We start from the raw sequence: 5,271 nt of genomic DNA on the forward strand, positions 1-5,271 counted from the left end.
TGTACCAGGCAAAGTAGTGGCTCTTGAAAGACCTCCAAGACAGGGCCATTTAAAGACACACTCAGTAGTGTGGTAACTATTTAAAACAAACAAGCAAAACTGACACTGTACAGTTTAAAGACAAATTTTACACAGCCTTCCATTTTATTATTATTATTTTTCTTTAAAAGAGTAAGATGTGTACAGGGTGGTTAAATGCTTTACAGACAACAAAAAACTGCCCTAGAACCAACTTATTCATCATCATCATCTTCTTCGTCTTCTTCCTCCTTTTCCTTGCTTTTCTGAGCCATGTGAATTCCCTTTTTTTGCACCATCAGGCTTTCCTACCGCCCGGTATGCAGTAATATTCTTGTCGTATTTCTCCTTCAGCTTGGCGGGCTTCTCGGAGTAAGGCAGTTTGTCGCCAGCCACCGCCTTATTCCATATCTCTCCCAGATTCGTCGCAAGGTCCCTGAAGGGCAGACCAGGGTGTTCACCTTTGATTTTGGGACAACACTCAGAACAAAAGAAAAAATAGGCTGAAGGAGTACTTGGGTGCAATGGGACCTTTGGATATAAGTTTTCATATCTCTTCCATAACGAGCCTTGTCCCCCTTAGCCATGTCTTCATATTTCCCTTCTTCTTAATAAATATATGTTATTAATTGGTAGTTAATACATATATCATACCATAGTACAATCATGCCAATAGAATTGTATAATTGTTATCACAGTTTCCAAATATTCTTTTTCTTTCTGGACTCCTTGGCATCAGCTACCTTTTACCCCCAGCCCTACCCCCACCACTGTACTCATGTCCCAAACCCTTTTTCTACTTGCTGGCCCTATAGGTCCCTCACACCTGAGTTCCTCCAACTGAAAAACAGAAAATCATAGCACACAGCTTCAAGAGGCTGACCTCCGATCGCCTGCCTTTCTGAGCACTTCTTAGAAAATGCAGAGAAATTGACAGAAGCATCGGGGTGCTGCTTCTTGTGCTCCTGCCGGCAAGTTTGCACACACACAGAGAAAGGCCTGTGATGGCATTTCGCCTGGCGGCTTCTGAGGTTCCCCTTTGCTCATGTTGAATTATGTGTGATTTCTTCCGATAGGCGCAGTGCCGCCCGGCTCTGCCTGGCCTGGTGCTGTCTCTATGGAACTCAATGCACTGCGTTGGCTGTCAATATTCAGGACTACTTATTAAAAAGTGAAGATAAAATAGATCGTTGTAGGCTCATTTGATTACCAATTGTAGTCATTTGCACGTGTAACATTTTGTAAGTTCCAATGCTATGAAATATATTGCCATGTATAAGTTTTGAAAAGGTGGATATAGTGGACTTAAAAATAAAACTAAGTGTGGTTTCCTTACATGATAGTAAACTAGTTGAGGGCAGTCATGGGGTTATTTCATCAATAATAATCCAGGCAAAGGCTAACTGTGAAAAGGATGTGGCCTGCTATCAAGGAGAGACTCTTCTGGCGTTCATGTCCTTGGTTGTCAGACTGGGACACCTTATGCGATTTATGGAGTTACTCCTTTTTCCCACGTGAAATTTCACACAATGATTTTACTTGGTTTTATTGGGCTGTGGGCCTTAGCAACTGGGTTGTTGTTAGGTGCCATTGAGTTGATTTTTTAATTTTAGGGACACTGACAGAAAAGAACAACCCCATAGGATTTCCTAAGCTGTAATCTTTGTAGTGTACATTCCCAAACTTATTTAGTTCTTTTCAGAAAAAAAAGAAAATTTACTCAGCACATGGCATTGGCCATTAAAAATGTTTGTACTGTAGGTCATAACCCGATAATAAAAGGCAGGGCTCTGCTTTTACAGGCCCTCCCCTCGAGATTGGCCCAGCAGCCCTCAGTGGGTAGTATCTCCACTTCTCAAAGTACTGCATCTTCGGAGCAGAGTCCAGGTGCCCACTGCGGGCTTGACTGTCAGGGATATGATTAACAGTCGAGAGCTAAATGACATGCTACAGATGCCTTCTTACTTTGCTCATTATATGAAAAGCAATAGGTAGGTGTCACCACAACACTACATAAGCATCAGTCCGGGACACAGTGAGTTAAGCTGGGCCCTCACTCAACTCCCCTGCAATCAATTTGGACTCTGGGTGACCTCCTAAGACAGAATGGATCTGTGTGTCTCCGGGATTGTTCTGCTTCATGGTAGTAGAAAGCCATCTCTTTGGTCCCCAGAAGAGGGTGGGTTTCAAACTTCTGACCTTGCAATTAGCAGCCTAATATATCCCCCGATGACCATGTAACCCAAACTCTACCTGTCATCTCACCTCAAATTTGGCCTTTTCAAACCCACCTACCTCAATGAGGGAGATAAGGCTGTCTGTTCGCCCTCTGACGAGCAGTCGCCCAAAGCCCGAAGATCCCTTCTGCTTAGTCCTGTAAGATGGCTATGAGTCAGGATTGACTCGCTCACAGTGGGTTCGGTTTTGCGGTCCTCTCTTATGTTTCATTGGTACTGTATCTGAGTTATAGTGAGGGTTTTAAGGAGCCCTGGTGGTTTAGTGTTTACATGTTGGGCTGCATGGTCAGCAGTTCGAAACCACCAGCAGCACTGTGGGGACGGGGGTGAGTGGGGGGGCTTTCTAGTCCTGTAAATAGAAAAGCCCACAGGGGGTAGCTGTGAGTCAGCATTGACAAATGGCAGTGGGTTTCGGCTTGTTTTTTGGTAAGCTTTTTTTATGAGATGCAGATAAACAGGGAAATCATTTGTCAAATCTGGTCAAATCTCATGATGTTCCAAACTTACCTTTGCATTAAAATGTCTTTATAAGTCTAAAGATAATCTTGCATTCATATTTTCAATCCTTTTTAAATTCCAAAAAAGGCTTTGCTGCCAGGTTTCATATAGCAAATATGCTTTCTGGAGCTATTAAGTGCTTTCCCACTTTAAGGTCTTGATGTCTCCTTTTCGTGCCTGAAAAGCCGAACTGAAGACCAGATGCTGGCAGACATATCTGAGAGACTACACAACTATCGATCGGGAGGCAAAGTGTGAGGTTTATTTATTTATTTAATGTTGTTTATAATTGAGCAAGAGTGGGATTTGACTAGCTTGCAGCGCTGTAAACATTTACATTGAATTTTGAGGACTGCCAACAAGTGCTAACAATTGTTTAACAACTCTTCAGATTTCTCAGGCTTAGTAACAGCGTTCTGAAAAGTTTGGCTCGGAGGCTTCCCAGAACAGATACAGAGCAGTGTATGTTTTAATCTGTGATCAGGGGCAGGCGGCCAGGAGCTAAGATTTTCTGATCTCAGTTTGGCACTAATAAATAGCCACCTGGTTGACTAATAGTTATACCTTTCACTGTCGAGAAGTGAAGGCTAAAAATAATCCAATTTTGTTACAGCATTTTTTTTCTAGATGGTCTTGCAGATATTTTAAATTCATAATCTGGAGCAGAGATGAAATTTAGAAAGTTATGTTGTATATCTGATAGAAGGCAAAATTTTTCATCACAGAACTAGAAAACTCCCTAAACAAAATTACCCTTAGCACGGACACCAAAAACATACACTAAGAAAACCAACCCATATTGTATTGATTTGTAAGCTAACTTTAACCTTGACCTTTTCCTTTCCCTACGTGAGATCACCTTTGGAGAGATCTATCCATCAAATATGAGCATTCTGTGGGGAAATATTACAGGTTATAAATTATAGTGGTTTTGAATCATGGTTGTGAGTATGATGATTGTATGAGACTTGCTCTTAACTTCTGAAAAGTACCTCTGAAATTGTTTCTATATTATGTATGAATTTCCTGAAAAACGTATCTGACAGATCAGCATGAATTTTAAGCTATAGCATTCAACCATATATACACCTCCAAACATCACAGAAGCTGGATATAATTTTAGCTGTTTTAATCTAACCTATATCAGTGGTTTCTTGTTTTCATTTTTTAAAACTAAAGAACATATGATTTCTCCCTTGTTCACACACAAAACTATTTAGAAATTTCTAGGTTATTAATATACTGATACTTCTCTAAGTGAAATACCTCTAATGCTAATAACTCTGAACTCCAAGTTTGTCAGAGTTGATCCCAACTTTGGTGTGAGCCCCTGCAGTACAGAGTAGAACAACTTCATGGGGTTTTCCTAGAGCCATCTCTACATAAGCAGATTGGCAGGTCACCCTTTAGGAAGTTCCACCTCATATAATTCTTTATTGATGAAATAAATATTCATTGAACACTCTGTATATTAAGTGTGGTAGCATCCAAGACTAGTTCATTGATTATTCTCACAGTAATCAATTGTCTGTTTTAATTATTATTTCTTTTAAAATTCAAATCTCTAACTGTATTCTAGATGGCTGCTCACCATACATTACTTCATAGTGCATGGTTTCTCAGCCTGCACCTTATTGATACTTGGGGCTGGATCATTTTCTGCTGTGGAGGTTTCTATGTGCATTGTATAATCTTTTTCAGAGTTCTTGATTTTGTTCACCAGATGCCAGTAGTACTCCCACAGTCATGATAACAAATGTCTCTGGACATTGTCAAATGTCAGTTTGGGGATAAAGTCCACTGCTGAGAAACACTGGTCAAGATAATAACAATAGTGTATATTTGTGTAGCATTTGTAGAGTTAAAAAATTGAAACATACAGAAATGTGTTTGTTTAAAAAAAAAGGCAACTCCATTAATTTTCACAAACTGAAAAGATAGAAATTACCAGCATCCATGAAAACACACCAAGATTAAAAAGCGAAATCACTAACACCTTGGAAGACTGCCTTGGTTTTCACTCAGTCACTGCACCTAAGGTAACTACCTCTCTGACAGCACTGTTTGTAGTATTAAAGACAGTTCATACCCATATGATAGCTTGGTGATTTTGACTACACCAAAGCAGATGCAATGTTTTATTTCTAGCTATTGACATTTTTTGAATCATCTCTTATCTGTCGTCATTGTATAACTCATACCACTTGATGACTTTCATGTTTGTGCTTTTTATCTCCTCATAGAAAGCACAATCGCTCTCTATGCTTTCATCCAAGTTGTGGAATAAAAAGCACGTAAGCGGAATAGGAAAGGCTCAAGTAAAAAGCTTTAAAATTGTGTTATACAACAGAACACAACTTTTGGCGCAGCATTTTTTAAATCGTTTTTATTATGGGCTCATACAACGCTTATCACAAGCCATACATACATCAATTGTGTAAAGCACATTTGTACATTCATTGCACTCATAATTCTCAAAACATATGCTCTCCACTTAAGCCCCTGGCATCAGGTCCTC

At 39.8% G+C, this 5,271-nt stretch overlaps 1 pseudogene; it reads right to left on the minus strand.

Annotated features, from left to right (window-relative positions):
- Window positions 1-233: 233 nt before the first annotated feature.
- LOC105978956 lies at window positions 234-1,065 on the minus strand (annotated as a pseudogene).
- Window positions 1,066-5,271: the final 4,206 nt, after the last annotated feature.

Source organism: Echinops telfairi, unplaced genomic scaffold (assembly GCF_000313985.2).
Source record: "Echinops telfairi isolate 266 unplaced genomic scaffold, ASM31398v2 ScPeMD7_6;HRSCAF=24_1, whole genome shotgun sequence".
NCBI lineage: Eukaryota > Metazoa > Chordata > Mammalia > Afrosoricida > Tenrecidae > Echinops > Echinops telfairi.